The sequence below is a fragment of the Erpetoichthys calabaricus genome, chromosome 7, assembly GCF_900747795.2.
Source record: "Erpetoichthys calabaricus chromosome 7, fErpCal1.3, whole genome shotgun sequence".
Classification (NCBI taxonomy): Eukaryota; Metazoa; Chordata; class Cladistia; order Polypteriformes; family Polypteridae; genus Erpetoichthys; species Erpetoichthys calabaricus.
This window is the reverse complement of record NC_041400.2, coordinates 10,733,899-10,741,644: the sequence shown is the minus strand read 5'-3', so window position 1 is coordinate 10,741,644 and position 7,746 is coordinate 10,733,899.

Genomic DNA, 7,746 nt, shown 5'->3' with positions numbered 1-7,746 from the left:
GCAGAAAGGGAGAGATTGCCCAAAACTGAGAGAAGGATGAATGCTGACAAATACACAGAAGTCATTGAAGTAAACCTACTCCAGAATTCATGCCACCTTTGACTGGGGTGACAATTCACCTTTCATCATGACAATGACTCAAAGCCAAGATGATGCTGGGGTGGCCTCAGGGCAAGTCTCTGAGTGACAAAGCCAAAACCCAGATTTAAACCCTATTAGACCGAGACCTGAAGATGGCGGTTTACAGACATTTCCTATCCAATCTAATGCAGCATGAGATAATCTGTCAGGAGGAAATGGAAAAAATGGCCCAAATCCATGTATGTAAACCTTGTAGAGAATTACCAAGAGGCCTTGAAGCATAAAATTGTAGATGCCAAAGGTCACAGGGTCTGCCACATGCACAGTCATTGTCTAAACTTTGTTTCAAAATAAACACTTTATTTCCAAGGGTTTGTTGCCCTTTGGTGTTGACTTTGTTTTCCATTCTATTCCATGCTTGTCTAGTCCATTAGATTGACTGCTTGTTTGTTAGACTGTTGAGAGTTGACCTTTGCTCTGTCCAGACTGCTCATCTTGATTTGCCCAGTGAAGACATCTGCCTCACTCTACTAGTAAATGTGGTGGTCTTTTCAAATGACTTTTATAGAAAGACTGAATTGATAGCAATAATCTTTTTTAGACCTTGAGTATCTGCCATACCACTTCTCCTGATCTCCTTCTTAGGCTAAGGTCTCGCTGGTGGGACAAATAATACACAATCAAGCAACCAGATCAGAACCTAAACCTGAACAAGTTAAGGGACAGGCATGAGCTACCCAGGTTTAGCACAGTTAGAGCGGACAGAGATGCAAGTACCTGTGGGAAGCACAAAGGTGGAGGACTCGCTCTCTATGTTAACACACGGTGGTGTAATCCTGGACATGTTAACGTCAAAATCTCCACTTGCTGCAGGGACATCGAACTGTTGGCCGTAAGTTTACGTCCCTATTACTTGCCCAGAGAGTTTGGACACGTCATTGTTGTCATCGTGTACATACCTCCTCGAGCGGACGTGGAGTCAGAGAGTGACATCATCCATTCTGCTGTTGCTAAGTTACAAACGCAGCACCCTGAGGCGCTTGTGCTAATCGCTGGAGACTTTAACCATGTGACGCTGGACAAAACATTACCTGCATTCTCCCAGTATGTTTACTGTAACACCCGGGGAAATAAGACTATTGATTTACTGTATGCAAACGTTAAAGACGCATACAGTGCCACCCTGCTGCCTGCGCTTGGGAAAGCAGATCATAACCTGGTTCTGCTTCAGCCTCACTATAAACCAAAAGTGAGAGTCCTACCTGTAACCACACGATCATTCAGGAAGTGGACCCCGGAGGCTGAGAATACTCTGAGAGAATGTTTTGGAACTACAGACTGGGATATCCTGCAGGGATCTCATAGTGAGAACATTGAGGAAGTTGTTGACTGCACTACTGACTACATCAACTTCTGTATGGACATTGTAGTTCCAGTAAGAACAGTACGCTGCTATGCTAACAACAAGCCATGGATTACAAGTGACATCAAGAAGAACCAGAAGTAAAGGGCTTTTAAAGACGGTGATCAGCATGAGCTCAAGCGCATGCAGAAGGAACTCCGAGTCCAGCTCAGGGCTGCGAAGGAGCAGTACAGGAGAAAGCTGGAGCAGAAGTTGCAGAATAACAGCATGAAGGAAGTGTGGGATGGGATGAAGATCATCACTGGCTGCAGCTCGAAGCGGGGTACCACCATCGAGAGAGACGTGAAGAGAGCAAACCAAATGAACAACTTCTTTAACAGGTTTGACCACCCTAACCCACTCTCACCTCGGAGTACTGCACCCTCCACACATCCTTCTGCTGATACCAGCATAGGAGAGACATCCCCACCCATAATTACAACAGCGCAAGTGAGCAGAGAGCTGAGGAGACTTCGTGCCAGCAAAGCAGCGGGTCCAGATGGAGTATCACCACGACTGCTGAAGGTCTGTGCATCTGAGCTGGGAGGTCCTCTACAGCGCATCTTCAACCTGAGCCTGGAACAGGGGAGAGCTCCGAGGCTTTGGAAAACATCTTGTATCACCCCAGTCCCAAAGGTATCACGTCCTAGTGAGCTGAACGACTTTCGGCCTGTTGCTCTGACATCACATGTGATGAAGACCATGGAGAGGCTGCTGCTTCACTACCTTAGGCCACAAGTTCAACACGCCCTCGACCCTCTGCAGTTTGCATATCAGGAGAAGGTGGGAGCGGAGGATGCCATCATCTATATGCTACACCAATCCCTCTCTCACTTGGACAGAGGCAGTGGTGCTGTAAGAATTATGTTTCTAGACTTCTCTAGCGCCTTCAACACAATCCAACTTCTGCTTCTTAGGGACAAGCTGACAGAGATGGGAGTAGATTCATACCTAGTGGCATGGATCGTGGACTATCTTAAAGACAGACCTCAGTATGTGCGTCTTGGGAACTGCACGTCTGACATTGTGGTCAGCAACACAGGAGCGCCACAGGGGACTGTACTTTCTCCGGTCCTGTTCAGCCTATATACATCGGACTTCCAATACAACTCGGAGTCCTGCCATGTGCAAAAGTTCGCTGATGACACTGCTATCGTGGGCTGCATCAGGAATGGGCTGGAGGATGAGTATAGGGACCTAATCAATGACTTTGTTAAATGGTGCGACTCAAACCACCTACACCTGAACACCAGCAAAACCAAGGAGCTGGTGGTGAATTTTAGGAGGCCCAGACCCCTCATAGACCCAGTGATCATCAAAGGTGACTGTGTGCAGAGGGTGCAGACCTATAAATATCTGGGAGTGCAGCTGGATGATAAATTAGACTGGACTGCCAATACTGATGCGCTGTGCAAGAAAGGACAGAGCCGGTTATACTTCCTTAGAAGGCTGGCGTCCTTCAACATCTGCAATAAGATGCTGCAGATGTTCTATCAGACGGTCGTGGCGAGTGCCCTCTTCTATGCGGTGGTGTGCTGGGGAGGCAGCATTAAGAGGAAAGACGCCTCACGTCTGGACAAACTGGTGAGGAAGGCAGGCTCTATTGTAGGCATGGAGCTGGACAGTTTAACATCTGTGGCAGAGCGAAGGGCGCTCAGCAGGCTCCTATCAATTATGGAGAATCTACTGCATCCACTAAATAGTGTCATCTCCAGACAGAGGAGCAGCTTCAGCGACAGACTGCTGTCACTGTCCTGCTCCACTGACAGACTGAGGAGATCGTTCCTCCCCCAAACTATGCGACTCTTCAATTCCACCCGGGGGGGTAAACGTTAACATTTAACATTATACATAGTTATTGTCTGTTTTTCACCTGCATTATTATAGATTATATATTACTATAGATAGACAGATAGATAGATAGATAGATAGATAGATAGATAGATAGATAGATAGATAGATAGATAGATAGATAGATAGATAGATAGATAGATAGATATGTTAGCGTAGTTGGCAGGATTAGATAGATAGATAGATAGATAGATAGATAGATAGATAGATAGATAGATAGATAGATAGATAGATATGTTAGCGTAGTTGGCAGGATTAGATAGATAGATAGATAGATAGATAGATAGATAGATAGATAGATAGATAGATAGATAGATAGATAGATAGATAGATAGATAGATAGATAGATAGATAGATGCTCATCTCCCACTACTCTGACTCTTCATTTCATGTGATTACTGGACTATTACAACTCTCTCCTGGTGGGGTTTCCTTCAGGTCCTCCTGCTCGACTGGTGTTCTCTGCTCCTCATTTCACTTCTACTACTCCTCTTCTTCAGTCTCTCTGCTGCCTTCTTGTTCCTGCTCTTGAGTTGACCTTCACTTTTCCGGTCAGTTCTGCTCCTCTCCTTATGTCTCCTTAAGTCTCCGTTCTGCCTCTGTCTGTCTGTTGACCATCCCTTGCCTTCCCAGAGGTGCTAAGACTGGACAATGTTTCTTTGTCTGTTTGGACTGCGCCTTCTTTACTTGTTTTTATGGAGACTTTTGAAAACACATCTTTTCATTAAATGTTTTGGACCTGCTTAGCTGCTTTTCTCCAGGATGGAGAGTTTAGGATGTGGATTTGTGTCTCTTTGTCTTAGTCTAGCAGTCAGTATAATTATATAGTAGGTCTGCTTTCCTTGTGATTCCTTTTTTTTATCTTGTTCATTGTTACTTTGATGCTTGGACCTTCTATCTCTTATGTATTATGCCTCATTTGTAAGTCTGATTGGATAAAGACATCTGCTAAATGAATAACAATTAATTTAAATTGGTCTAACATCTTAATCATCAGTCAGAAAGAATGTGACCAGATGAGGTCTGCACAGGGGAGCCCTGGCCTCAGTGAGAGGATGCCGAGATGTTTTCCTCTTTCCTCCTCTGTTTTTGTCTCCCGGGTTGTAAAACGTGTGGCTGACTAATAAACGTTAAAAAGCTGCCATAAAACACTTCAGTCATCTGTTTGCCAATAAAGATGAAAATCAAGTTACCCCTTAAATAAGTGATGCATTGTCAGTAAAAAAAGCTCCAGGAGGAGGAGAGATTCGTCTTACCATCTGTAGAGAGGTTGAATAAATATGGACAGCCATGAAGTGCATTGCTTTTAAGGGCAAGGTGAAGGTCACAGCACAGAAAAGGTGCTTTACACGACCCCCCCCCCCCCCCTTTCATTTCAGATCACCGGCTTCATGCTTGTTGTCACATTCCAATGACGTTAGCTGCACTCTGTGTTATAACTATTGCGCCGGTCCCTCATGTCCTGCATGACCAGTTTTCAATCCATTTAAGATTCATAAAAGATGTGCCAAGATGTCAAATGAACTGCCAATGCTGGGGGCTTCCTTACTAAATTTACAATTATGGCCCGTGTAATGGATGGCAGGCAGGGACTGGTGTCTCTGCTGGAATGGACTCCCTTCCTGTACCTGGCTGGGAGGCCCAGATGACAAATATACATGAAAAGAGGAAGGAGGTTCGCTGTCTACAAAAGGATCTTAGCATAGAATGCCATCTGAAAAGTGGGTAAGCTGGCATCCCAGCAAGACTAAATGGAGGAACATTACCCTGCCAGGAGATCAGCTTAAAGGAAGGATACAGGGGGCTGAACTGTTCAAGCTACATGCTCCTCCAAACTGCTAGGTGGCAGCAAACCTTCAATCAGGTACATCAATGGACACCCACATGGCATGCTGGGTATTGTAGTGCTGTAGAGCAGCCCTGTTGGGGTCCCTGGGTGCCACCAAAAGGGTGCTGCTAGGAACTGTGCTCCTTGGTTTTGGGACTTCTGATTGACCCAAAAGTGTTTAAATCGGGCTCTGCCCTGGCACTGGAAGTACTCCCATGTCCGAGACGAAGGGAACTACTCTGTTAATTCCAGGCAGAACTGGGAGAAAGGAGGGCAAAGCTCACCTGGAGGTGTGGAGGAGAAGAAGAAAGAGAAGAGTGTGGATTTATGTTGGTCCCTAGCAGAAAAGCCTTTTGTAAGGTAATTGATAATAAAAAATCCCTTATTTGAACTCTGGACTTGTGTTTGCGTGGTGGTGCCTGTGGTTTGGGAGGCTGCGGTGACCCCTACTGGTCACACCTGCCAAATACTTCAGAGAAGGAATTTAAATCATGATTAATAACATGGCAAAGTATGGCAATGGTGCTAATGGCTAATTTGTTGGAATGTAAGCCACAAGACTGAGGGTTCAATCCGCACATCGATGTGAGGAGGTTCCTTAACACGGCCCATTTATGGATTCAAGTATTGCTACCAGGCTTGAGTGGCACATTTTAGTCAGGTCACTTACGTATACCACATGCATATACGAATTCCCATTCACTGATTGGACAGGGCAGCCCGGTGGTGCAGCTGCTTCAAATGCAAATGTTCTGAGTTCAAATGCCTTCCTGGTCGCTGCCTATGTGGAGTTTGCGGGTTCTGCCTGTGTCAGTATGGGATTTCTCCAGTGTAAATGTCATATGGGATTATCTGGCATCCATCCAGGAAGAAAGGTGGTCCCTGACCAGAACGTGAGGACAGAGATGGACTGGCATCCTGACCAAGTTGGGAATTGATCCCTAGCCAGGATGGGAGGTCATAGTAATGGTAGGACCTGATGAGTAAGCCTGTTGGGAGTATATACTACCCCGACACGCCAGAGGGCAGCACCCATGTGTCACTGCTCCTGGTTCTTTGATGTTTCTCCATGCTTTCGTTTTGGGCTTGTGCCACCTATGTAACGCCTGTTCTTAAAAGAATTGGTGAGGTGGCCTTCTGCTGTTAGGCACCTAAAATCTGGAATAGCTGACCGATAGAAATTCGCCAGGCTAATACAGTGGAGCATTTTAAAAAACTGCTAAAAACGCATTATTTGAACATGGCCTTCTCATAGCTTCATCTTAGTGTAACCCTGATATTCTGTATATGCATTGAATTATCATTAGCATTCAAGGTGGCTCCGAAATCCGTACTAACCCCAACTTTCTCTGCTGTTCTTGTTTAGTTTTTCTGTGGTGCCGATCTGAGCCTCCACTACCCGATCAACGCACCATGCTGTCCCTTCATTGATGGGTTAAAGGCCAGAGGTCCACGTGACCAGCATCATCAAGTTCTTCCATGTGAACCCTGAAAACCATGAGGACTGACTGAGATCATTTATGTCAGGTAGAATGCCTAGAAGGGGCTGGGTGGTCTTGTGGCCTTGAACCCCTGCAGGTGTTTTTTTGTTTTTTTCTCTCCTCCCTGGCCATCAGGCTTTACTTTTTTTCTATGTTAATTAGTGTTGCCAAATTTTATTTTTTATATTTTGTCTTTTTCCTTCATCCTGTAAAGCACTTTGAGCTCCATCATTTATATGAAAATGTGCTACAGAAATAAATGTTGTTGTTGTTCCCGGAAGGTTTGTCACCCTTTTTATGTGTTTTCCTCCCCGTTGCATTTGTAAAGTAGGAAAAGTAAAGTCTCTTTGAGGTATGGCGTGAACAGTTAGTGTGAGGGTGTTTGTCACAACAAAATTTATTAAAATAGAGAGTGCTGACACGTGAACGCTCAGGAAGTCCTGCCGACTACGCCAATTGTGGATGATAGGGTGCGTCACTGAGCCTACTGACACGAATACAGTCATAAAATGTTGATGTTAATAGTGCAGAATTAACTCTGAGAAGGACTGAGACTGGCATTGCATGACACCAACATTCAGCCCTGTGCAGGTCTGTAGGCTGAAGCGAGGCATATCTGTGATGCTTCATGCCCTCAACCCAACATGATTCATCCTGGGCATCTAGTAGTCAGGGGTAGTGTGAGGAACCCAGTCGGGATAGAAACCTTGTCTGAGCAGGAGGCTATTATAATAGAAAGTCATTGATGGAGCTACGATATTCCCCTCCCACGCTGGGACGTTAACACGGAAAGGATGCTGTAGCAGCAGTTACACTGGTGGTGGCGTCCCAGCATCCCTGGAAGGACACTCTAGTTATGCCTGGGAGGCCGGAAGAACCGGGCAGTGGGTGACTGCCTGTTATGAGCACTAGGTGGCAGCATTTTTCTGACAGCCAATAGCATGCCACCTAACAGAGCTGGCACTTTGCGAAGGGCTAACAGTTGCGGCAAATTCTGCAGCAGTCTGGTCCCATTATTTCAATTTTCTGTTCTGTTGTGGTATGTAAAACATGAGACATCAGACAGACGAGCCTCTCTTCTGTTTGTGAGGTCCAAAGCCCCC